General features: G+C 48.3%; 1 protein-coding gene and 1 pseudogene across 1 annotated transcript in view; one reads left to right on the top strand and one right to left on the bottom strand.

Annotated features, from left to right (window-relative positions):
* Positions 1–47, bottom strand: part of LOC142578261 (uncharacterized) — a 31301-nt pseudogene extending 31254 nt beyond the window's left edge.
* Positions 1–27611, top strand: part of cyc (basic helix-loop-helix ARNT-like protein cyc) — a 94513-nt gene that overhangs the window by 22130 nt on the left and 44772 nt on the right. The window lies entirely within an intron of this gene.

The raw sequence follows: 27611 nt of genomic DNA, 5'->3' as shown, positions 1-27611 counted from the left end.
TGGTTAACAACATACCTCGAGGACAACGGACACTTGCCGCACACCATGTTCGGATTCCGACAGCAACTGTCCTCGCAGGACGTACTCCTGCTCATCAAAGAAGACTTGCTTGATTACCTTGATCACAGACGCAAATCATCAATCCTGGCAGTCGACGTAAAGGGCGCATTCGACAACGTGAGCCATGAAGCCATTCTCCGCAACCTCGAAGATACAGGCTGCGGAGCCCGGGTCTATAACTATATCAGCAGCTTTTTGACACACCGAACAGCAACAGTAGGCGTCTGCAACCTCCGCAGCGATAAATTTTGGCTACCCAACAAAGGAACCCCACAAGGATCAGTTATTGCACCCCTCCTTTTCAATATCGCAATGATCATTCTACCGAAACAACTGAACGCCATCCCAAACCTATGCCATGCCCTTTACGCCGACGACGTCACGCTCTGGACCAAAGCACCTACTACTGGACAACAAGAACGCAATCTACAAGAAGCCGTCGATACTATCGAAAGATACCTCCGAGACTGCGGTCTCCAATGCGCACCCGAAAAGTCTGAGCTTCTCGTCCTGAGAGCACGGACACGAGGAAGACCACCTAACTATATCGAACCCGATCCTAGCGTCTCGCTCAACGGAACCAAGATCCCTAAAGTCGACTCTCTTCGCGTACTCGGACTTCACATCCACAAGGACGGGTCAGGGGCGGCTACTCTCCCGCGTCTCCAACGCACACTGCACAAGTTACGCACCTCGTCAAGAGGATCACAAACCAAAGAAGCGGACTCAAGGAGCGCGACACACTAAGCAAAATTCAAGCTCTCCTAACTAGCCGTATCACCTACGGAACTCCCTACTTGACGCTCAAGCCGGCAGAAATCAAGAAACTCAATGTTGTCATTCGAAAGGCAATCAAAGTAGCCTTGACGCTCCCACCCATGGCATCAACGGAGAAACTCCTCAAGCTCGGCGTCCACAATACGTGGGAAGAGCTTGTCGAGGCTCATAAGATCAGCCAACTAGAGCGGCTCAAGCTCACACCCACCGGACGTGCAGTTTTGCGCTACCTCAAATGCACCGAAAGCTTCATTGCAGACACAGACCAGAAAGCAAGAATCTCACTTGCAGTCCGGGACTGCATCAGCGTTGCAAGTATACCGCGCAATATGCATCCAGCTTATCATAAGGAGCGTCGGCAAAGCAGAATCCGCGCACTCAGCAAGAAATACCGGAGAGACCCTGATACGAGGTACACCGATGCTACGAGTACACCGATACAACGAAATGCCTTTGGCCTAAGCGTCACGGATCCCCAAGGCAAAGAACTTGCAGCTGTCACCATCCGAGCAGGAGCACCTGAGACTGCAGAGGAAACGGCAATTGCTCTGCCAATAACAACTTGCCCTGAAGTAGCAGTAATACTAACAGACTCCCAAGCAGCAGCTCACAACTATCAAAAAGGCCGCGTATCAGAAACAGCGCTCAAAATACTAAGAAATCACATCGCACGCGCCTCGCTCCCCGACACCTACATCAACTGGGTTCCAGGCCATCAGGGCATCACAGGAAATGAGGCGGCACACGCCGCTGCCCGCGAGCATACCAGCCGGGCTTTCCTGCCATCCCACACTATAGGCCGGCCACCGACGTTGATGACATCGCCCTAAAGTACTCGGAGCTTCTGCAACACCACCGACTCAGCAGAAGAACGTACGCCTTACCACACAAGAATCTGAGCAAAGAGAAAGAAGTCATCCTGCGCCGCCTACAGACCAACACCTACGGGCACAGAATAATCATGCACAGACTGTATCCTACGCAGTACTCGTACATATGCCCCCATTGCGACGTTCCAGACACCCTGCAACACATGGTCCAGGATTGCCCACTGCGTGACACATCCGCAGACCCTACCTCACCAGCTCCACAAGACGACTCCAAAGAAGGCCGCCCCATAGCAGCACAAAAAGAGCGCCCCAACTCACCGCAGATGCATACGATAACTGAAACATGGGAGGCCAAGCTTTCCTCCGATGACCTGGACGACCAACGCAGTCTCGTCGCCCCGGCCAAGGAGACAGCCCAAGCCAGAGGGTTCCTGGAATAAGGAATCCTCCCACTTAGGGTGAACCGGGTCCTGACTCGGTTTACCGTTTCGGAAAATAAAAGTTTAGTTCTCTCTCTCCTCGAGTGCACGTACGACAAATGCAAAACACTCGCGCAAGTGTTTCTGCACATTGACAGTGTTCAAAATTTGCAGTACAGTGTCAATTTCAACCTATGTGAGGTGTCTATAGTCTTCTCGTAATCTGGCTTAATATTTGGAGCAGCCCACAGTTTCTGATTGCTTTGCGTGGAAGCATGCCTCAGACGCTCCTCTATGGGCAGTTGCGCATAAGCTTCTCAAAGAAGAAGATGCACATTGACTAGCAAACATTATTTATTAAGGTTCTGAATGAGGACGCCGGCTGACGATAACGCGCAAAACGATTATCAGGCGTTCCATCACCTAAAACGGCACATCAGTGAGAGAGGGGAAAAAAGATTCTTACCAAAGAATAGGACTGCAACTTTGGCAAATTTCAACGAGCACATTTGCGCGAATCTGCGTCTGCCAGTACCTATTGTGCACGCGAAGCCACTCACATTTTCTCAGTGAGACAGTAACACAATATTCATTCGTAAAAGAAAAAAAAAAAAGAAAAGTGACGACGTTTATTGTGACCGCGTTGTTCCTGCGTGAAAATCAAGTTCTTTTTACTTCCTTACATGCCGGTCTTTTTTTTTTCCCTAGCGGTATAGTCAGTTGCGTAAGCAGCTATAGATGGCGTATGACATTTATCACCATGGAGGAAATAATGTTTGCTTTTCACTTCGGCAATTCTTTTATCAACAGCTAAGGTAGTCTAATGAAAATAAAAAAAATAAAAATAAAGGAAAGACGGAAAGTGCCGCGCCATACTGACCCGAAAGTAAATGTCAGACCTGGCAGTTCGTGCTTTATTACTGAACCAGGTAAGGGCATCGAGCTCCAGGGCATCAACAAAGTAGTGGTGAACACAGCACAAGCGTGTTTCCTGTTGCATGGCTCAACGCACTCTGGGGCACGCGAAGTTGGGAGCTAAAAGGCCAAACGAAGCGCACGTGCGAGCGGTCGATTTGCGGCAGCAAAACGCTCGAAAGCAGGTCAGTTATGTGAAAGAAAAGTACAACCTTTAATAGCTACATGCTTGATTATGAAGGATACAAGTCACCTTCGGCCTTTCTTGTGTGGGCCAGTTCAACGTACAGGTTTGCTTCACCTTTAACACGAGTAAGGACAGGCTTATTCGATATTAGTGTTCTGTCGAATCCATATAGGATCATTTTGTTAAGACTACTCGAAGGAAAAAGAAGAGGCTGGCTTTTTGCGTGGACCATACGAAACGTGTACTGATATCTTCAGGGCTCGCCAGAGGATTGCGCTGGTTCGCTGTGCTGTGTACAAGGCAGTGGGTTTCAGCTCCGCCAGTGCCTGATTGTATCTCTACGCCTTGCCTGCTGATCAGACCTCGCTTTTGTTATTACCGTTCTCGTGGAGTTTGTTGGCATGGAACTTTACCTGGACCTTACAGTATTTTCTGAATTGCTGCGAATGTTATGGTCACTCTCGGTGTCGCCTATATAGCTTGTTGTAATTGTTGGGATAACGACGTTGCTCGTGGGATGCTATATAGGCAAGAAACTGTTGCGGTTGTTATTTATTTCTTGCAGTGCGCGTGCTGGCCTCTTCGACGGACGGATGGATGAATAAGGCTGAACCATTTAAATCGGGTGGTGGCGCACGCCACCTAGCCTGGCCAGCAATATATTTTCGTACTCAGTGGGGGTGTGAAATTTCACCCTTGCCTTGATTTTAGCCACGAGTCAGATAGCCTCCGTTTGGTTATTTCTACCCGCTTAAATTCCGTTTTGCCTCCACGGTCCCTAAACCCCGATGCGTTAAAAAAAAATGCAGCCCCGTTCCTTTGAACTGTAGGGTGAAACCCTTTACAGAAAAGTATCAGATTCTCAGCCGTTTCCGCCTCCTCCTCTCCACACACACCGTCGCCTAAAGCCCCTTAAACTTCGTAAAGTAGCGACATTCTCCTTCTCCGCCTTGACTCCTCCTCGTTTCTCCTCTCTTTCACGCTCCCTCCTCGACCGTGGCGCCGCCTACAAGTACGGAATGTGTCGTTGTTACAAAGTCTGTGTCGTTGTTATGAAGCCTGTTATACCGTGTCTGAGGGTGTGTAGGACCAATTCTGTAAAAAAATATATTCATTGCTTCTGCCTAAATTCGGCTTATAAATTTTCTACATAGACAAAGTAACTGCGTCGGTAAATTGCCGCGTCATTTATTCAGATTCTACGTCTTCTATTCTGGTGTTGTTTGGTCCCTGGCAATGTTGTGGATTGTGACTCTTTCCAAGCCGGCTGTCATTGCCCTGCGCTAGTAATATGGCAGCATATTTTTCAGCGAATGAATCTTCAGTTATATAGTCACTTGGTTTATTATATTACACAGTCTTCAACGACGGTTGTTGCTTAGCGGGCTTAGCACGAAGCACAGACCGGTAAAGGGAGCTTTTGAGTGGAGCCTTTTATCTTGCGACCAGTATTGATCTTTGGCATTTTCGTATTGTGGTGATGGTCAGAGTGTCGCTCCATTGTCATCTTGCATTTCAGCCGCTGCAGCTGGTTCTGAAGTCTTTTTTTTTTTTAACGCCGCTAAGGACTCCGTGTCGCAGAAAAGTCGGTGTCGGCGTCCGGTGTCGGCGCCGGCGTACTATGAGCGAAAATTGCCGCATATATTTAGGTAAATGCATATGCCACGCCTTGCTATATGACATGCGGTACATTCGAGTTATATTGCCACGCAATTCTATCACTAAAGTTGGTCGTACCTTGTCTTACATTCTTGACAAAGTTATTCTTACCAATTTTTAGAATGACAGCCCACAAACAAATGTCGTGAAACAAAACACCGCCAGCGCATGCCGTTTATGTTAAATGTTCTCAGACTGAAAACATTAAAAGTGCGAAACAATAACGAATTGTTATTGTTTCGCAGTTGGGAACGGTTTGCTGTCAACGTTAGGAGGCATGAAGCTTCCATCATTACCTCTGTCATTGTATCCTCCAGGCTACGGCCAAGGTCTTCTCTGCATGCATTTTCCACGTGTAACTTGCGTTTAGTCCAGTCGATTCTTCGTACTGCATTCGTGCAGGTAGAACTCTTTAGCCCCCTGATCCGCAAATATGTAGGGATATGGTCACTTCCATGTGTTTCTATGTCTGAAAACCACTGAACTTGCGAAGTGAAGCATCGGGATACCAAAGTCAAATCCAGGCAACTGCTGTACTTAAGACCTCGCAAGTATGTAGGGGTGCCATCATTCATGACACAAAGGTCATGATCAGAGGCGAACGACGCCAGATTCCTGCCTCTGGAATTGATTGCCGAGCTACCCCACGGTAAGTGATGGTCGCTGAAGTCTCCCGTTAGAACCCAAGGACCACTGGTCTTCAGCATTATGTCTCGAAGTCTGTCGCGTTCACATCGGCTTGACGGGGATGTGTAGATACCAATGAGGGTGAAAGACACTTGCTTCTTTCTTATACGTTGGCAGACATATTGATTGTTATCATGTGGTTGTACTGCATGGTGGGCATACGTAAAGTCCTTGCGGATGTACACGACAACTTTGCTGCGCTCTTCGCACGTAGACGAAAGATGGTTCGTACTCTGACAATTTGATGGGAGTAAGTACGTTGGGTACGCAAATAACGGTTATGGGAATCCGATTTGTGAAAATGTATTGACGGAAAGATGAGATGTGGGACCTCAATCCTCTGACGTTCCACTGTAAAATGGAAGCTTGTCTGACCTCAGTGCCAAATGGCTGTATTGGATGAGCCATGGTCTCTACTCAAGGCTTTCAGGTACTGGACTTAGATAATCGAGTACCTGAAGTGCACTCTGAGTTGACGCATTTTTAGTTTGCTGAGGAGCACGCGAATGGCATTCATCAGTGATTGAAGCATTACGACCACTTGTTTGTCCTCTTCGGGTAGTTTATCGGCGGGAAGTTCAGAATTCGAGGTTGCCGGTGTGCATTGTGAATTCGCAGGTGGTTATGGCTTTGACAACCCTGGTCAAGCTGCATCAGCAGAAGCCTTCCTTTTTTAATCATTCTGGTTCCTATCTGCCGCGACCGGTCTGGGCGGCAAGGGGGGGCGGAGTAGCAGTGCATGCAATGGATGCGGTAGAGGCATCGATTTTCTTTAACAAACGTCGGCGACAATAGCGCCGCTTTGTGATGGTTTTGGCAGCCTCCCGATGAGACGAATGGTCTCTCGCCATTTGTTTTAGGACTGCCAACTTCTTTTTAATGTTTGGGCAATCCTTTGATGAAGCTTCATGGGACCCATGGCAATTCGAACATTTAAGAACAGTTGCCCTGCAATCATCCGCCGAGTTAGTTTCAGCGCAGCGAGAACAGTATTATTGCATACGCTTCTCACGTGACCGAGCTTCATGCAGTTGAGGCATTGTAGTGGCTTCGGTACGAAAGGTCGTACAGGATGCCGAAAGTTGCCCAGCTTTACATATGAAGGCAGAGAGTCTCCCTTGAATACTATCTTCAGACAACGTGAGTTTGCCCAGGTGGGTAACATTCGCGATGACAGCAGCTTCACTAGCTGGCTTGAGAAGAACTTCTAAGCCGGAGCTGGGGAATGGCGGCATCTGCGTCGTAGATGACACTGGTGACGACGTCAGAACCCAGCGGGATGTGGGAACGGACCTTCATTCCGTCCAGGTCGGTGACGTTGCGCAGACTATTCAGCGCGGCCGCGTGCGTGACATCAATCGCCAGTACGTTCTTAGGCGTATTCACTCTGATGTCAGTAATTTCATTCGGCACTAATCCTTCCAGCACCACGGATGCAGTTTGCCTGTTGAGGCGTTTCATGTTCCCGTCGGGCACAGCAGGAACGAAAAGGATGGTGTTGGTCTCAGGCCTCCGTTGTGGTATTTCATTCATTGTGCTCGATGACGAAGAGGTCCTGGTGTTACGACTCTTCCCCTTACAGCTCACAGCAAGTTCGAAGTCGTTGTCGGAGGGCTTCTGGCTGCTCAGTGAGCAGATACAGGTGTCCCCGCTGTCAGAGTCGCTGTGAGGGCCAGTCCGCTTTCTTCACGGGGCCACCACTGACGTCGCCGAATCTGGCAGACGTACGAGGTGGTCCAGGTCCATCGCCGACGGACAAAGAAGCAACCCTTCAGAGGTACACGTATAATTTCACAAAAAAGACAAGAGATACTCAAACAACGTTCTGCCAAGCAGACACTTCGTCGTTGTGTGGGTAAACGATGAATAACTTAACAGCCTTCGGTTTGCAGGTGACATTGTCCTGTTCGGCAACAGTGGGGATGAATTGCAACAAATGATTGACGAACTTAACCGAGAAAGTGTAAAAGCGGGGTTGAAGATTAACTCGCAGAATACAAAAGTAATGTTCAATAGCCTGGCAAGGGAAGAAGAATTCATGACCGCCAGTCCGCCTCTAGCCTTTGTGCAGGAGTACGTTTATCTAGGTGTATTATTCACAGGGGACCCTGATCATGAGATTTACATTTACAGAAGAATAAGAATGGGTTGGAGTACATACGGCAGACATTACCAAATCCTGACTGGGAGCTTACCACTGTCTTTGAAAAGAAAGGTGTACAATTATTGCATTCTATACCGGTGCTAACATATAGGGCAGAAACTTGGAACTTAACAATGGTGCTCGAGTACCGTTGAAACCGCACAAAGAGGGATGCAACGAAAAATGTTAGTCGTAACGTTAACAGACAGGAAGAAGAGCGGTGTGGACCAGCGAGCAAACAGGGATAGCCGATATTCTAGTTGACATTAAGAGAAAAAAACGGAACTGGGCAAGCCATGTAATGCGTAGGGTGGATAACCAGTGGACCATTAGAGTTACAGAATGAGTGCCAAGGGAAGAGAAGCGCAGTCGAGGACGGCAGAAATTAGGTGGGAAGATAGGAAATTTGCAGGCGCAAGTTGGAATCAGCTTGCGCAAGACAGGGGTAATCGAAGATCGCCGGGTGATGCCTTCTTCCTGGCAGTGGGCATAAAAATAGGCTGCTACTGCTGATCATCGTCTACGTACAGTGCACGCAGAGACGAGACACAAAAGGCACAGCGCCGTGTGCGTTTGGCATATGTCATTTTGTGTCTCGTCTTTGCGTAAGGAAGACAAACGAATGAAAGAGGGAGATCTTTGTGTATCGCTGTTTTAATCAAAAATGCAAACGATAGCCTGGGAGCAGACCTGACATGCGTGCGCTTCGTCAAGTGCGAAATTCCTCTTTCGACGAAGCATTATTGGCTTACCAATCGTCGTGTTCCTCTACAGGCAAGTAAATGACAAGCTTTCTTTCTGTGGGGCTCGTCTGGTTAACGCACTGTATGTTCCAATATCATTTCTTTCTTTTTTTTTAATCCGCGAGGGGTCCGATGAAGCAGTGGACTCAAGATCGCCGCTCCTCACCTTCGCATTATTTTGTGATTATGTCATTTTAACATTTTCAAATACCGGTATCCGTAATGATTCAAGGATTCGTTTACGAGCAACAGACCTCATTTCATTGCTCCCTATGGGGAGCAATGAAATGAGGTCTTTATAAAGCATCAATCCTTAGAACAGCGACGCTCCAATTGAAGTTGGCCGTCTGCACAAGACCCAGTGCGCCCGCGCTGCGTTGAATTGGGAAGAATCATATTCTCGCCGTCCCACCTTGCTGCACAAGTGCCGTGCAGCGCAACGGACACCGCACGTTGATCCGCTTCGCGCATCCTGCACGACACTCGAATTTCGCGCAGTATCGCTTACGCGAGGTGCCCTGCACCCGAACTGCGCCTCTATCGGCACCGTGCCGAGCATCCGACGGGAATCGGAGAGAGCGGCCTCGCTGTGGAGACGCAGTTGCGACAACGCGCGCGAGGTGTTGCGAGGCACTCGATTACGGCAGCGTATTCGAAATCCCCTGGCTTAGCTAAGCATGGAAGACTTTGTTCGGCGTCGGCGACAGGGAGGCGACGACAGTCGGGAACTTTCGCGATCTCGATCTTGCAGAAAAAAAAAAAAAGGCGAGGGCCCCCGAGACGGCCGCTTTTTGTTGGCGCGGCGCCTTGTTACGTAATGGGCGCTGCAAGGGAGAGCGTGCTGTTCTTCGGGAAAAGAAAGGAAGAAGGAGGGCGGCACCCTGATAACGAAGGTTTCTACGAAGGGAGGATAAGGGGCGACGCAAGCTCGTGGATTGGTTAGCAGGATGCATCCCGAAACTTCTAACATGCAGAAAGACATGCGTCGTAGTTCCACGCACAAATCCGTTAGACGAACATTGAATGCTGAGAGCTGATGCCGCTATACCTTTTTCTGACGAGCTCAGAGACTTGCGCTGAGCGACCCTGCTCGATGAGTCGCAATTCCAGTGCGCTGCCTTACTTGGTAGGTACGGATACGACCAGATAAGGTACGACCTTTACTCGTGGTAGTCTCGATCAGAAAAAGAAGGGAAAGCGAACGGGGCACCAGGTACGGGCTATGCAGTTGACCGTGCATCAGCAACTGCGCTTCTTGCATGGATATATTCCATGACGGAGCCTGAAGTGGCGTTTTCTGTGGTTTTCCACTTGGTCTTATCTGATACTTATCATCTCAATTTAATGTCATGATAACTTTTTTGCGTAAGTGACTTTTTATGCGCTCTGCCGTGAACTTAACTGTTTCAATATGAGTAGGGACTATAGCAGGCTTGTCATCGGTCACGCGCCAACTCTGCATTAAGGATGATTTGTTTAAATTTGCAACACTAATTATGTCGACTTCTTAGTATATAATAGTCTGTTTTTCTTTTACGTTAAGAGATCGTGAAAGCTTTTGTTCATTTCTATTTTCTTATACTAATATTAATCTTCCGCTTAGGATATTTATGTATTTCGGTGCGATATTGGGATAGCGGGCTCGTTAGTAGCCAAACGTACAATCTCGCAGTTAATAAACAACAAGTTTTCCTTGTTACCATTATTATTTGCTCTAATATCATTAATGTTCTCCAGTCAAGCGCCTTCGCGAGACACGCCCCCAGCCAGCCAGTTACGAATCGCTTCAAGAGCGACCTGTTACTAAGAACAACCGCAATAGCCACGCTGCACAAGTTACCACGACGTCTCCTTCCACATGTTGCGCGTTTTGTCTATGGACAACATTCTTTGTTTCTTCACGCCGCATAACAGCTGGCTCAGTGAGAGTTACGGCGCAGATGAAGGTGGCGCTGCTCGACTGATGACGGCGCCTATTTATGGCCACGTAACATTTCTGGCTAACCTTTTGTGAGCGCAGAATCCATTTACTCAGGCGCCGTACTACATTTGGTAAGACCAAAGGCATTCTTTGCGGTGAAGCGAGAACCGCGTTATACAAACTCCCCAGAAGAGCGTCTCATGTACAGATGAGGCTGCCGGCGTAACCACACAGACGTGTCACACGAGTAAAATCGAGTGTATTCCGTTTTGGGATGTGGAATAATGCTTAGTATAGGGCTACTACGCAGAGCTGTGCTTGCTGCGCTCCGAGCAGTTTTATAATGGTCAGCTATTCGGTTTCTCATTTAAACACTCAGTCGTGTAAGTGATCTATTTACAAAGTTACGGTGAAATGAGTAAGAGGGAACGAACCAAATTGGTATCAGATGCGTAATCTTGGAGACTGGCAAGTGACCATTAACAGAGTAAACTTTGCGATTCAAACATAAGTCTCATTCCAATGCTTCTAAGCGACTAGATTAACCACGGTGTTGAAAAAATTATTGTTCTCCTCTGAGTGACAAGACAGCTGAACTTAACGAGGCGGATGGAAGGTGCGGTGCTACCGTTGGATGTTCCGCAGTATGGCGTATTACAGACGAGACCGCAGAAACCTGATTTTTCCAGGATACGCCCGAACAGGTATACACGAAATTACTGGCGCGTTACATGTGCTGAGCAGTTTTCACAAGGAGTGCATGCCGTGGACCCACACGTTGTGGTGTTAGCACAGGACGCGAATAGTGATGTGCGCTGGCCGTACATATAGCTCCCAAGCTATACCGTGTGATGACGAGTTCGCTTGAGGTTATGACGAGCAGACTGCCCTTTCTTTTATTTATCTTCAAAAACAAGCAGATATAGAAAGAAAGAGGAGACGGACGACGGCGAGGAGGAGTAAATGCAGGGAGATTATAACCATGGCCGCGCCCGGTCATGTATATATAGTCTCGACCTCGGTGACCACCCGCTACTCGGATTTGCCGCCGAACTCTCATTTCTCATTGGAACGACGACGTCGCTTTCTCAGCTGCGCTCACACGGAGAAATTCAAACATATCACTCCTCCTCACACCTTTAAGTACCTCGCCCTTAACCGATTCCAGTAAGCATTCATAAACAAAGCACCTGCCAACAACGGTCACTGCCCCTGACATAATTCACAAATGGTAGACCCTCGCTGACTGGAAGAGGAGCATTGGCACCTGCGTTCCCAGAATGTGACTCCGTATGTGAGGCCAACTTACAGCAGCTCATTTTACACTGCCCTACTTTCGATCTTATTCGACACGACGAGAGTATTTTGCTACATCGTCACATTGAAGCTTTGCAGCTTCAATGTGAATAAATGAATGAATGAGTTCACTCCATTCTACTCTACACATTTAATGAAGGAGAAAGTGTGAGGAAAAGGATGGGAGGGCTAAGAGTAAAAAAAAAAAGAAGATCCTTTAACTTCGGCAACAATGCCCGTATTCGCAACAACACCAACAAAAGAAAGTCTCATGACTATTTCATTTCTGAACATAACTATCGATTACCACAAAAGCTGCGGTCGCCTATTGCCATATGAACATTGAAAGTATAGTCTCCAAATATGTTTGCAAGTATACAGTATTGTAATCTCTATTACCCACGGATGCAGTACATTTGGAGAGCAAGAACTCGAAGGCAAGAGAATATTTAGCAGCGCAGAAACGGGAAATCCCACTGCCACCGACCGCAGCATCTAAATCTTCATACACCACAAAGTTCCTGCCCGACAGCACGTGCGTATAAAGAGCTAGTTGAAATTTGGAGACAAGCGATCCCGTTCGAGCACCAAAACGGGAGGAAGAACCAAAAATGCTATACTCTTTGAAACAGCGAGAAGAGTGAACGAAATGAATTTTGTTTGTTAATGTCGCGGAGCACAGCGCCCGTACTCGCACACACACAAAAAATTTTACTCACGATTACGATACTCCCTAATGCGAAATTTGTGCGCAGGTCTATACCGGTTTTCATTTGGCAATATGTTGAGGCATCGCACCGATCGCCGCACCGACTAGCAGAGTCGCGATGCGCAGTGCTATATATAGAAAGGCCACGCAGTTGCCGCTTCCCGGCGCCTGCAGCTTATGCAGCCGTAGTCTTTGCAGGAAAACGCTTGCGGCGAACGCTACGCGCGAAAGCGAGCTTTCTGTTTTTATTTTTCTGTCTTCCGCACGGCCGGTGCCGCCGCTGCCGTGGATGCGCGGGCGTGAGCTCCGTCGCTTCAAGGTGGCCTCCTCCGCTTTCCTCCTCATGCTTCCGCCACACCCTCCTCGTCCGCTTTCCTCCTCGCGCTCTCTTCGCTCTTGCCGTCTTCCACCCGCCGCTGCGCTCCGCGTCCGCTATTTCATCATTCACTGTGCTCGTTCACTGTGCACGCCGAGGGAGCACGAGGCACGCCGACGCTCAACGCAAGAAAGGGCGCCTGAGTTGCGCTCAAAATATCGTACGCTAGAACTGTTCGTAAGGGCACATTCCAGCCAGATAGATAGATAGAATAAACTTTATTGTCCAACGGATAAGGTGATCTACCCACCTCCGACACGCAGGTCAGGGGGTGAGTGCAGCCGCCTCAGATGCAGGCTGAGAGGTCTTGGGTCCCAGCAGCGTCTTCAGCCAGTTGGGCGAGCCGGAGCTGGAGCTCAGAGTCCGAGCTGCGCAGCAGGGTCTCCCAGGTGTCTCTACTACCTTTTTTGTGCGTTCCCCCGGGAGAGTACGGATGGATGGATGGATACAACTTTCTTGTACATCCGGCAAGGTTTAACGCGACCCGGACTTAGGTCTCCCACGGGGGAACGTCAAGGCCCTACCTCAACGCCGCCTCACGGGCTTGCTGGACTGGCCACGTCTGGATTCCGAGGTCTGAGCTGCGCAGAGCGGCGGCCCACCTCGACGACAGGGTCTCCGGAGTAACTGCCATCCCTCCTATAACTACATTGCACTCCCACAGCATGTGTTTGAGTGTAGCTGGTACTTCCTGGCACAATTTTCATGTGTCGTCCTGGTGCTTATCTGGGAAGATATGTTTCAGACGGAATGGATTAGGGAAGGTGTTCGTCTGGAGTTGTCGCCAGGCGACGGCCTGCCTCCTGTTCAATTGGGGACTCGGCGGTGGGTATATCCTTCTGGCGTTCAAATATGCACTGGTTATGTCGTTGTATCTGGTGAGCCTGTCCCGTTCTGCTCGAGAAGCGTTCGCTATCGTGCGAGAGGCGTTGCCCTGTTCGGCGCGGCGGGTCCTGTCTCGCGCCGTCCGGTGCGCCGTCTCGTTTAGGTTCGGGAGCGCGTCGCCTTCCGTGGTGACGTGCGCGGGGAACCATCTGATCCTCGAGCTCGCGGTTTTGGATCTGCCCGCTTTGGCCAGAATGGACAGGGCTTCCTTGGAAATTCGACCTTTGGCATAATTCTTTACTGCCGTTTGCGAGTTACTTAGTACAACTTCGCATTCCTGTTCTGTGAGGGCCAGCGCAATCGCTACTTCCTCCGCTATTTCCGAATGTTTGGTGTATACACTGCATGTGGTTCTGATTTTGGACTCTGCATCTATGACTACGGCGGTGTATTTTTGGCCGTTCGGATATTCCACTGCGTCGACAAAGTGCACGTTTCTCTAACTGCCGAATGAACGGAGCAGAGCCTCGGCTCTTGCCTTTCTTCTACCTCGGTTGTAATCGGGGTGCACGTTTCTTGGGATGGTTGCCACTGTAATGGTCTCTCTGATTTTGTTGGGGATTTGCATTTTCTGGCCGTGCTGGTTGTGGTACGTTATGCCGAGCGTGTTCATAAAGTACCGTCCCGTCGTGGAGGTCGACAGGCGCTCGAGCTGCGAGATGCGTTGTGCTTCGGCTATTTCTTCTAGGGTGTTGTATATGCCCAGCTGAGCCAGGAGCTCGGTGCTCGTCGATTCCGCGAGGCCCAGGGCTATCTTGTACGTTTTCCTTATGAGCGTGTTGATCTTGTTCTTTTCCGCGACGTACCAGTTGTGGTAGGCGGCTACGTAGGCGATGTGGCTGACAACGAATGAGTGGATCAGTCGAATGACGTTTTCTTCCTTCATGACCGCGTGTCTATTGGTTATTCTCTTTATGAGTCTCGTGGCGCTGGTGACTTTGCCTTCGATCTTCCTCACGGTTTCGCCGTTAGCTCCGTTGGCCTCAACGATCATTCCGAGGATTTTGATTTTGTTTACTTTGGGGATTGCGTTTCCGTCTTGGGTGTACAGGCCGATTTCCTCGTACTCCCGGGGTCCTGTGTAGCTCTTTGGTGGCATGCCTCTGCGCGTGGGCAGAGTACGAACATTCCCATATTATGTGGTCAAGGGTCCCTCTCGCCCCACAAAGATTACATCTATCGCTCCTGGCCTCGGGGAACATGTGGTTCGCCATAACCGGGTGCGGATACGTATAAGTTTGTAGTCGTCTCCACGCGACTGCTTGTCTGTTGTTTAATTTTGGGTCTGGCGGGGATACCAGTCTACGAGCCAATCTATAATGCTGCGTGATTTCCCCATATTTTAGCATGCGCTCTCCGCGACCCTCGGTCATCGAGGGGCCCTGTAGCGGCTCGGCGGTAGAGATCTCGAGCCAGCTCGTGGGCCGCCTTGTTGCCGGGGACGGCTTCGTGCGCCGGAGTCCAAATTATTTGAATTTTTCTAACTTTCTCTGGCCTAGGATTCTGGCAGCTAAGGGCGAGATACTTCCCTTGCTAAAATTTTGTATGGCAGTTTTGCTGTCACTGATCATAAATTTCGCGTCCGTTCCAGCGCAAGCTAATGCGATCGCAATTTCCTCGGCAACTTCTATGCTGTGCCCCGCGCAGAGTGACAGCGGTCACGGGAATACTCCGGCCGCTGACGGCCGTTGCCACCGTAAAACTGCCGCTACCTCCCGCTGCGTCTACATAGGCCACCTCATATTCCTAAATATTACCTAATCTAATTTTTAATGCTTTGGCTCGTTTATGCCTCCTGTCTTTGCTATGTTCCGGGTGCATGTTTTTTGGCAGGGGGGGGGGATAATCAGATTTCCTCTCACTTCCCTATCTACTTCCACTTTTTGGGTGGGGCCTCTGTCCGGATTTATTCCAACTTTGGCCAATATGGGCTCTTCCTGTCCTCGTGTTGCACCGCTCCCGCCAGTTCTGCCCATGTGTTGTGCACTCCTAGAGCCATCATTCTCTCTGTGGATGTGCACATGGGCAGTCCCAGCGCTCCTTTTACGCATTTTCTCATTAGAGAATCAATCTTCTCTCTTTCCACCACTTTCATATCGAGATATGGCGTTGCATAGCTCACCCGGCTGAATATGCACGCCTGTATTAGTTTAATTAAATTTTTCGTCTTTAGCCCTCGGCCTTTGCTGGCCACCCGCCTATAATTAGGCTCAGGGTCTGTATTGCATGATTCTGAAGCCTCTTGACGGTCTCGCCATTGTGGCCGTGTGACTGGAGAATCAGGCCTAAGATTCTAATTTGCTCGACTATTGGTACCTCCTTACCCGCCACTTTAATTTTGATCTCCGACGGTGCCTTGCGCCTTAAGTGTTTCGGATTGTATATAAACAATTCTGATTTCTGCGGCGAGCATGCTAGGCCTCTCTCGGCCGCGTAATCGACTATGATGTCGGTGGCGGCCTGGGGCAGGCTTTCGACGGCTGAATCACTTCCCCGGTTGGCCCTGAGGGTGACGTCAGATCTGGAGATGGTATCCTTACTAACGCTATTGCCCACCCTCGTCGGACTCTCAGGGTCCGTGTGCAGAGTCCAGTCAATCCTGAGGCTAGGCATATCATAAGCGAAGGCGGCTGGCCAATGGCAAGGATCACTTACTAACGAAAAGCTTTGTGAATTCGGCCCCAGAGCCGACAACCGGTACATCTGCGGGAATACAGTGCAGATGGCTGTACGTATACGCCGACTTGATATACGCATGTGTTCTGTGGTGTGTTCAGCCATGTCGGGTGACGACGCAGTACGGTAGGCTGTGGGAACTATGGCAAGGAAGTCCGACACGGCTGTGGACGACACGAAGGACGCCGCCAGGAAGAAACAACGGCGTAGGCTTAGCAAGTCACGCCAGGAACAGCGTCTAGCCCGAGCCCCACTTCGGTAGCACTGGCGATCCGGCTGCGGAGCTCTGCACGGCACACTTCTTCTTCCTTACAGAACCTTAAAAAGAAAGCCGCTTTTACGGTGGAAGATCTTAAGACAGAATTGTTCGCAAGATAAAATTTCAGCCAATCATGATGATGGACATATCAGTAGACACGACACCCGGTCAATGGTAAAATGCACTTCCAAACGAAAAGCTTTATGTATTCGGCCCCAAGTTCGAGGCCCATATTCGCAAAAAAAAAAAAAGCTCATAAGCTGGAATTCATCGTAAGAGAAAATTCTGGCCAATTATGATGCTGGACATACGAGTATCATTAGGAAAAGCGGTTAGACAATAACCAAGAGTACTTGCGAATGAAAAGCTTTGTGAATCCGATCCCTCCGAAGTGCACGCACGTTATGAAATCGTCACCAAGGGCCTGCCGAATAACAGAATGCGTGAGCGCCGCAATTCGCCACGCCATGCGAGAAAGGGCGGCAGATTATGCGTTTAAACGGGGGAAATCGCTGACTCTTGACGCGTCGTCCTTTTTGACCAGAGAATATTCTTCATTTGGGGACATCGGCCTTCCAAGGTGGCGTAACAGTCAGAGCGCGTAATCCTCGCCGTTATCTGGGAGGTGTTGGTACACCTCACACAAGGAAATCCCGTGAGAGTGCGACGCGCGCACCCAGAATGCAAGAACGGAAAGCCCACGGCGCTACTTTTGTTAGATAAGTGCCGTTACTGGTGCGCGAGCCATGGAGGCCCCGGCGGAGGCTTAGGTAAATCGAACGTGAGTGGGAAGCGTCTTATAACGGGCGCACAATGTATCTCCCGGTGTGCTGGCCTGCGGGCTTCACGATCGCGTCGCTCCTCGCTCGGCATCTGCGTGTGATGAGATTGGAACGCACATTTTGTAAGTGGGCCAGCGTGTGTGCCGGCCGCTGCTGCGCAGCGTACGATGTATAAATATCCGATGCCGGGGCGGCTAGACTTCCTCCGCTCGCGAGGGACCGTGCAAACGACAGCCACTTGCACACGAACATGCATCTTTCAAAATAGAGCTCGTTACGTGCTGTTATGGTGAGATGTGCGTTGCGTTATAGCGTGTACTGCAGCAGAAGCAAAAAAAAAAAATTTGCAACACTCCGCTGCTCATGTGTTTTGAGTAGAATGACTAAGAGCAACACTCGAACAAGTGGAAATGGGGCGTGCGTTTCTCATATTTTGGCTTTTAGTTATACTGAGTGTACGGTTGTCTTGAGCAGAGGTTCACCGCTTCGCCAAAGAATGCTGCGGTGGCCTGCGAAGATAAAATGCGTGGATAGGAATCATTTTTAGAGCAGCCGTATTTCAAACGACTTTGTCGCGTTGCAACCTTGAGCGTGACAGTTTCTGATGCCGGCATGTTTCGGGTGCGTGTGTACGCGCGCATTTGTGTGTGCTCTCTACAGTAGAACTCGAAATCAGTGAACCGGAATTAAGCGGACTATTGTACGCGCCGAACACGTCAAACTTACTGGCTGATACTCACGCAATATATATATCTGTCATAAGGATCTGGCCATCGTATACATCGTGCTCAGGACGTCCGCTGTCAGCGTCATCAAACGCCTTGCACGCCGCGAATTCCGTGTTCAGTTACGTTTACTTTATCGTTCGTTTGTCTTGTCCTGTTTCTTTTCTTGAGAATATCTGCGAGAATGTTTGGAAGCTTGCCAGAAGCGCATCAAGACGAGACCTTACCGAATCAATTACACGCGTGCTGTTGCTGCGCTGCTTATTTCGTTATGGCCGAGTGTGGCTGTATCGAATTACGTGATGCGTCGAAGTATTTTTAGCGCGTAATCGTGTTCGTTATAACCGGGTCTGGCTGCACTTTCCCACTGTCTTTTAACCCTCATCATTTATTGCCGTGGCAGCAGCACGCCAAGGCTGCCGCTGCACGGTGCGGTAACTAAGTAGATATGGCACTGCGCATTTCCAGGCGCAGCGGCCGTGTTTTGTTGAAGCCGAAATGCAAGAAAAGAAAGAAACGCTCGTGTTTAATATAATTTAGGGGCACGTTGAAAATTACCAGGTGGTCAAAATTAATGCGGAGTCCTTCATGATAGCGTGCTTCATAATCATATCGGAATTTTTTGCACGTAAAGGGCCAGAAGTTAATGTTTTTTTTTTAAAGACTGCAGCTAGGCTAACCTCCTCATTCATCAATAAACTTTCTTTTCTATTTTTCTCTATTCTGTCTGTGAGATTTGCGGTATCGTAGGGCGAATTCACAGATGAAACTAAAAAAAAAAAAGAGCGGTGCAAATTCGAACTATGTAGAGGCAACCTCGTCGCGGGCTTGGTGAACGTGCGTGCCTTGAATGTCCGGCTTGCCAGCGGATGGCGCAACGGCCAAACACGCGTCGCAGCTACGCGTTGCTTCAGAATAGCGGCAAACCTTACAACGCTGTCCACTAGTTTCTATGAGTCCTTGAGGTGTACTTTGAGTTCTCTGGCAAACTTTCCAGGTATACTAGTCCTTTTAGGACGACGTGGGAGTCTCGAAAGGTATCCAAATACCGGGCTCATTACTGCTTCTCACAGTAATTCAGTAATGTGAGTCAAAAAGCCCATGGAGTCGGGGAGTCTGAGGTGCCAGTGTTAAGCTCCATCTCAAAGGGACTGCACTATCGCCAACGCAAAACAAAGTGAAGCGTTGAGGTCGCACCTTGGCATCTGGCTGTCAACGGGCTTGTATTTCCGCTCGTCGACCAAATCATAAGTACGACCAAATGACAAGACAAGCAACATGACAGGCTCTTACTTGCTTGTTGATACCGATTATACTAACGTTTTGCAGTGTTTGTGATTGTCGAAGACAGAGACTACCGTCCGTCCGACGCGGTTTATAGAACGAACATCTGCGTCTAAGATGGCGATGGCACGAACCCTCGCATCATGCTTTCGTCTTCTTTCTCTACAGTTTTCAACGCAATCCCGCGGCCACGTCACACGCGTGCGCCTCTGGGAGGTATAGGTTCAAGTACAGGACATCGGACTTGCTGGCCGTTCGACAGTATGGCGTCAGGAATGACGCACAATGCCATCCATTGCCTGGAAACGCTTTAACGACGCGGCTGATCTTTCTGTCACATGGCGCGTTTATGTCCTTGATGACGACGAGATATTCGGGCTGTTAGTTTAAAGACAGCATCCGCTTTCTTTGTCGAGCAGGGCGTAGGGATAGAAAGTATTCCTTCTTCCTTCGTTTCCAAAGCTGCCGAAAGAGCTTGTGCCGATACCAGACTCCTCGGGGTGGCTGCAACAGTCGGGGCAGCTGCACGTGGCCGTTCTTTTCAGTGTTAAATTTGCCATCCTTGCTCGAAGCCATCGAAATGTTGAACTCGTTACCCTGTTTTCGAGCACTGCTTCCCCGGTGGTGTTCCGTCTCCTCACTGCTGTGGCGGTAGGGGGAGCAGGGATCGTGTGACGGCAGGTTCTGCGTCTCCCGCACCGTGTTCGCGATGGAACTGGAGGGAATGAATACGGCTGCTCATCCAAAAGGTCGACTTGTATCCAGCCACTCGTCTGTAACGTGAGATCGATTGACTTGTCCTCGCGGACGGCTGTAGTGGTAGACGGGCGTTTCAGCTACTGGCTACTTGGGTTTCGTTCTATATGCTTTGTGCAAACCCATTCTTACAGTCATTCTTCAGCCGTAGATACAAGCAGCCTGCGTTAAGGTGGGCAAAGTGGGTTACAACTTTCTCCGCGAATGCTCTTTGCCCCTCCTTTTCAATTTTTTTTTCGCGATGCAGCGAAAGCATACTGAGTCAAGACAGACGGTCGTCGGACATTGTCAAACGAAGCCACGTCTTCTGACGCAGCATCGTGCTGAACGAACACTCAGGACAACCCGTCGTCGCGGGGAATGTGGTGGCCGTTCGCAGAGCGCGACTGATGGCGGGATAGATCCCTCGGCGAGTGCTAGAGAGAGAGAGAGAGAGAGAGAGAGAGAGAGAGAGGAATATAGTAAGGCAGGGATGTTAACCAGTAAAGGGGCTGATTCGCTACCCTACGCTGGGGGAAGGGAGAAGGGGAAGAGAGAGAGAGAAGGTGTAGATACGTGTACGGACAGTACTTGAGTTAAAGCCGCTCGCGCAAACTAGACGTTCTGAGAAAGCACAAAAGTGCCTTCACTGCCTTCTGAGCCGATGATCGATGGGGACGGTGCTCTAGTAGTGTGGTGCTCTAGTACTCTAGTACAGTGCTATAAGATCCATCAGGTGTCCATTAAGTCCGTGTTTGTCCACGATCGACGCCAAAGTTGAGCTTCACAGCCGAAGTTGTCGAAATGGAAGTATTTTCTTAACTGGCTCGCAGAGCTTCGTCTTGAAACCTTCCTCGGAAAGTTCCCTCAACGCCTTTGAGTGCAATAAATGTAAAGCAAATGGGGGAGTTTTGTGCGCTCAAAATTTTTCAGACAGTGCTGATAGCAGAGTCTAAGTCAGGGATGAAGATGCTATATACGGCAATAGTATGCTTCCGAAGTTCGCGGAGCGTTCGGCCTTTGCATTTGGCGCGCAACCATTCGCGGCACACTGACTTCTGTACCAAGCTTTCTTGCTGTCTCCTTTGTCTCTGAATAAAGGTCCGTAAATAATTTTTCCGCTTTTATCCTGTGCTCGCTAATTGTTTCCGTCAGGAGACGTATCTGCTGTTGTATCTATAATATGTCAGTCTGGGGGCTTTGTAACATGTTAGTCGCCGGTTCAAGGAGAGCGGAATATCTTGCGCTACAGGTAAGGCAAACAAAAATGAAGGCGAGCGCAGACTGCACGAGAGCTGGGGAGGTATTCTGCAAAAGTCCACCTAGTGGACATGTCAATTTCGTCTGCTGTTGAAGTTCTGGTTGGCTGGGCTGGGCTGAGCTGCGCGTCCGCAGCAGCGAGGCCCCACAGCCAATCAGCAATTCAGCACCAGACGAAATGGACATGTCCGCTAGGTGGATTCTTACAGAATACCTCCCAAGCTGTGCAGATTCCCGCATTTGCCGGTTCGCAGAAGATGACAGTTTTGTCAGGGCCTCCATTACTTCAACGAAGTGTTGCTGAAAGAGACGAATGGATGGATGGATGGATGGATGGATGGATGGATGGATGGATGGATGGATGGATGGATGGATGGATGGATGGATGGGATGGATGGATGGGTGGATGGATGGATGGATGGATGGATGGATGGATGGATGGATGGATGGATGGATGGATGGATGGATGGATGGATGGATGGATGGATGAGAGTCCCCTTTGGAACGGGGCGGTGGGTTGCGCCACCAAGCTCTTGATATTATACTGCCTAATGTCCTACCTAGGTTAAACAATAAAAAATAAAAATACACTATGAACTCCCACAACCAAATTTTCTGATCCCCTATTGCGAACTGTGCTTTTGTATACATCTCCGTCTTTTGGCGTTTCTTTGCGCCACCTAGTGTCACAAAGCAAGGGCCTCAAAGGTGCATTCTTCTTCCTGAGAGGGCTTTCCCGAAAGAACTTGACTGCCGCTTTGGTGGAGGCCACCGCATTCCGAACATCCGCCACTGTGCTTGCCTCTTAGCCAGTGCGAGGAGCAATGGAAGTACATAGCTCGCGGGTGTTTTTCTTTTATTCTAGCCTGTATGTCAGATATGCTACCCGCCATTGAAGAGCAGCCACTGTACCTTGGCCTACAATGTTATCAGGATGTTATCATGGAGGCATTGCGGAATCAGGGTGCAGACGCGCCGTATGTAAAAATACTGAAAGATATATATAGCGGCTCCACAGCCACCAAAGAAAGCAACAAAATCCCAATAAAGAAAGGCGTGAGGCAGGGAGATACGGTCTCACCAATGCTAATCACAGCGTGTTTACAGGAGGTATTCAGAGACCTGGATTGGGAAGATTGGGGATAAGAGTTAATGGAGAATACCTTAGTAACTTGCGATTCGCTGATGATATTGCCATGCTTAGTAACTCAGGGGACCAACTGCAATGCATGCTCACTGACCTGGAAAGGCAAAGCCGGAGGGTGGGTCTAAAAATTAATCTGCAGAAAACTAAAGTAATGTTTAACAGTCTCGGAAGAGAACAGCAATTTACGATAGGTAGTGAGGCACTGGAAGTGGTAAGGGAATACATCTACTTAGGGCAGGTAGTGACTGCGGATCCGGATCATGAGACTGAAATAATCAGAAGAATAAGAATGGGCTGGGGTGCGTTCGGCAGGCATTCTCAGATCATGAACAGCAGGTTACCATTATCCCTCAAGAGAAAGGTTTATAACAGCTGTGTCTTACCAGTACTCACGTACGGGGCAGAAACTTGGAGGCTTACGAAAAGGGTTCTACTTAAAGTGAGGACGACGCAACGAGATATGGAAAGAAGAATGATAGGTGTAACGTTAAGGGATAAGAAAAGAGCAGATTGGGTGAGGGAACAAATGCCAGTCAATGATATCTTAGTTGAAATCAAGAAAAAGAAATGGGCATGGGCAGGACACGTAATGAGGAGGGAAGATAACCGATGGTCATTAAGTGTTACGGAATGGATTCCAAGGGAAGGGAAGCGTAGCAGAGGGCGGCAGAAAGTTAGGTGGGCGGATGAGTTTAAGAAGTTTGCAGGGGCAACATGGCGACAATTAGTACATGACCGGGGTAGTTGGAGAAGTATGGGAGAGGCCTTTGCCCTGCAGTGGGCGTAACCAGGCTGTTGATGATGATGATGATGATGTTATCAGGATTAAGGCCGAAGTTGTCAGCAGCCTCGAAAATTGTGGCAGAGATGGTTCCTTCGTCCATGCTTTCCAGCGGAATCCCGTCAACAAATTTTTCTCGTACAGCCTCGAGATCTATGCCTACAAAACGGACACCAATCGTGAGCTGTCCTGCTCCTGATCTGTTCGCATATTCATCTGCCAGCAGCAAATACCGTCCGGACTTGTTGCACGCGCTTACAATGTCTCCCCGAAGGAGGTCCTCGCTGATTTTTATCAGCTCGCTTTGGATAGTAACTGATGTGTACTTCGCGTTTTCGCGCTGTTGCCTAGATGCGCTCGTAGCGCGTGGTCCCCAGCGTCGACGCGAAACCTTAGAAGGTCCTGAAAAACCGTGCTTTTTTATTGTTTCCCTCGAGGAGGCAAATCGTGTATACCGCAGAAAAGCACAGCCGCTGTAATCGAGACCAGTTTCTGCTTACTGCACTCCGCTTCTTTCTTTGCGACGCTAGTTGGAGAAGTATGGGAGAGGCCTTTGCTCTGCAGTGGGCGTAAACATGATGATGATGATGATGATGTCGAGCCGCAGTGCGACATCGGTCGCCTTGTTCAGGAAGCGAAGGAAGTTGTCTCTCCTTTCTGTGACGTCCTTGCGCCATTCACACTTTTCGTGCTTCTTGGCGAACTCGTGATTTTTTTTGTACTTGGTGAAAGGAGCGACGATAACAGCTTCTTGTCCTTTGCCCGCCGCTGGTTTGAAAACGACACACTGGCTGGCGACAAAGCGCAAAGGGGAACAATGTATGTCGTGCGAGAATAACTGGCCTTGGTATGTAATATCTCTATCATTGTCCGAACATCGCTGCCTGCATTTATATAGACCGCGATGTACTTAAAATTATTACTGTACACAAACTGCGTGACATCCGCACATAACGCAGCTGCTTTACGAACGTTTAAATACATACCGTTGGTGCATGTTTCCTAGTAGACTCATGGCGCACGGCATGTCGCAATCAACCCAGAACCATCGATGAATTCAGTGACCGTTATTGAACCCAATTTTGGAAATATTATATCAATCTCTTCTAAGTGATTGCTACTACACAATTCAACGCTGGATATGCCTTGTGGAAATCTTGACTCAAATTTCCAACGCATGAGGTCTATGAACAGGTTTGCAAAGATGCTAAAGATACGAAATTTACGCTCCTCTTTTGAAAACAACAGGTACGCAGCTAATAACAACTTCCACCCAACTTTGTCTTTGGGCTCGTGCTTGAGTGTTGCGACAAAGACCGGGCGGAGCTCACCTGGCCTAATTTTAGACCCTGGGGTCTATTTTCTATGGCCACAGGAAGGGCCAAGGAAATTGTAGGTAATTTCGACGTTATCGAAAAAATTATCCTTGGTTGGCTGGTACGAAAAGCAGAGTCAATCTGAAAGTTATTCGATGAAGTCCAAATACCCGGGTATACCCGCGTATTTTTTTCGATTTTCGAAATTGAATGTAGCGATAGTTGTTGTCGCGCCCCCTTGAAATTACCCGGTTTAGTCATCATCCAATGACGATGCAGTGTGATGTGATGTGATGTGACGGATGAGCCTTCCTGCACAAATAAGGCTTTCATACTCCTACGGTTGTACGTATTGTTTAACAAATGGCGCATAACAGGATAAACTAAGATGGTGCATGCTGCATTCTTCTATTGATGCATTCTAGCTTCCATCTAGCTTCCAGGTGTAAACCTGACGGGCCCGTCCACTACGCTAACGCATGGTTAAGATAAAAAATCTAGCTTTCTACGAAGCTAACCTAAATCTGGTTTACCAACCAAAGGGTCAAAACAAGGAGCACACTAAATAATGAGAACAATAGGCATGCATATTGCAGGTTAACGGGTCAACCTAATGGGCCATGTTAAAGCCGGTACCACGCAGAACGAGGCGTTTGTCCTCAAGGAATAAGGCGTAAAAACAAAAACAAGAAGTCGGTAATGAATCAGCTTCGATTAGTTTTCTGCCCCGAACGGTGGGTGTGCCTAAAATTTTTGTACGGCAAATACTGAAGCCGTACTATTTGGTGTGATGAAGTATACGTGCGACGGGAGGATGTGAGGGCGAAGCCGATGTCGAGAGGGTCCTTAAGTGTTGGAAGCTGCTCAGGTGAGGCGGTGGTGGTAGAAATATCTTCGGATTCGGGATAGTGGTCCAGTTCTGAAAGTCGTCTCTCCTTTATCAAACAAGGCGCAAAATTAGAATCAGTATCAGTTTTTATTTTGAAGAAGCTTCTGACGTCCATTTTTGCTTTGCAGTGGCGCCGTAAAACAGCTCCGCGATGCTCACGGACGCGCTCACTTTAGCGCAGGCAGGCTGCGAGTTGCCCTAGCCGGACTTTTCTCCGTTTCCTGTGCGCGGGCGCACATTGTGGCCGCAACTGGCTTTTAAGTGAGGAGGTTGCTAGAGCAGAGCTTTCGAGAATTTGGGAGCCTGGGGTACTGATTGTACCCTAACTAGCTGTGGCTTCTGTCGCTGTATTAACCTTTCACCGCAGCGACTTGCGCGTCTAGGCAGGCGGCGGACGGGTGGTCAGGAAGGCGTGCGCGACTAATGAATACACAAGAAAAAATGTTCGAAAAAATAAAGAAAAGAAAACGTCCCACCATAAGCTGGAGCTATCAGCCATTTCCTCCTAACCCTCCGTTTTATCATCTTGAAACCGAAAAAAGCGCACAAAGACGAGAACGAAGAGAGAGGACAGGACGAGGCATCATCATCATCATCATCATCATCATCATCATCATGGTTCCGCCCACTGCAGGGCAAAGGCCTCTCCCATACTTCTCCAACTTCTCCCTGGGAATATATATATATATATATATATATATATATATATATATATATATATATATATATATATATATTCCCAGGGAGAAGTTGGAGAAGTATGGGAGAGGCCTTTGCCCTGCAGTGGGCGGAACCATGATGATGATGATGATGCCTCGTCCTGTCCTCTCTCTTCGTTCTCGTCTTTGTGCATATATATATATATATATATATATATATATATATATATATATATATATATATATATATATAATATTAATAATATATATATAATATACATATTATATATTATATATATTATATTATATATTCTATTATATATAGAATATATATAATATATATAGAATAATAGAATCTATCTATCTATCCTTGACACGCATGCGCTACCCCCCCACTCCGTTTCTGCATGCACATATTTGATTCCTATATATATATATATATATATAGGAATCAAATATATGCATGCAGAAACGGAGTGGGGGGGTAGCGCATGCGTGTCAAGGATAGATAGATAGATAGATAGATAGATAGATAGATAGATAGATAGATAGATAGATAGATAGATAGATAGATAGTCTTTCTCTCAAAATAAAGTACAGAATGAGAGAGGATGGAAGGGAAAAAGCTGCCAAATGCAGCTTGGGGACCCCCTACGCCCCACAGAACAGCAGTGTGGCGAAAAACAAAGGCAATGCGATAGTTTGCAAAGTATGCACAACTACAGAATTCAAATCGGTGACAACGTTCTGTGAACTCAGTGAAATCAGTGAAATCTATTACATAATTGTGATTTAACACAACGCAATTACACGATTCTACGATTTCGTGCCGATTCTCATTACATAATTTTAGCGCTAACGTTGACAAAAATACAGGTAAATAGAATTCGTTCAAGTCCTTTACAATGCATTGTCACACAGTTACAGAGGTGAGCTATTCGGTCGGAGGTTCCAAAAGATTTATCAATTCCATGAAAGTTTATGTAGAAAACAGCCTAACAGAAAAACGATTGTCGTCGTGAGCATTTAAATACTTCGATAGATTGTACGACAAAAATTGTGTGTAGTATTTGGTGCGACTTAACGGTAGGGTCCTTGATATAGAGTGGCGTACGTCATATGTAGGTTTATGACATACTAGCTGAAACATTGCCAGCATAAGGCTAGCAATGCTAGCATAAGGCTAGCAATGTTCGTTGCTACAGAAGTTTTGTAAACGCAAAATTAGTTTGAACTCATACAAGGTAGTTATTCTTACAGAATTGAACTGTCCGAAATATCGTCTGGTATGAGCATTCCACGGTACATTAGCTATCAGTCTTATCGCACGCTTTTGTGCAATAAGAAGGCGCTGTTTATTGTGTTGTGCCGTCGTACCCCAAACAGTGTGGCAATAGGTAATCACTGGCGCTATAAAAGAATAATAAATGAGGAGTTTAACCTATGTAGGAAGGGTTAACCTATGTTTGCATAACACGCCATTTAACCTGT

This window comes from Dermacentor variabilis, chromosome 4 (assembly GCF_050947875.1).
Source record: "Dermacentor variabilis isolate Ectoservices chromosome 4, ASM5094787v1, whole genome shotgun sequence".
Taxonomy (NCBI): Eukaryota; Metazoa; Arthropoda; class Arachnida; order Ixodida; family Ixodidae; genus Dermacentor; species Dermacentor variabilis.
This window is presented reverse-complemented; position numbering and strand designations above follow the sequence as displayed.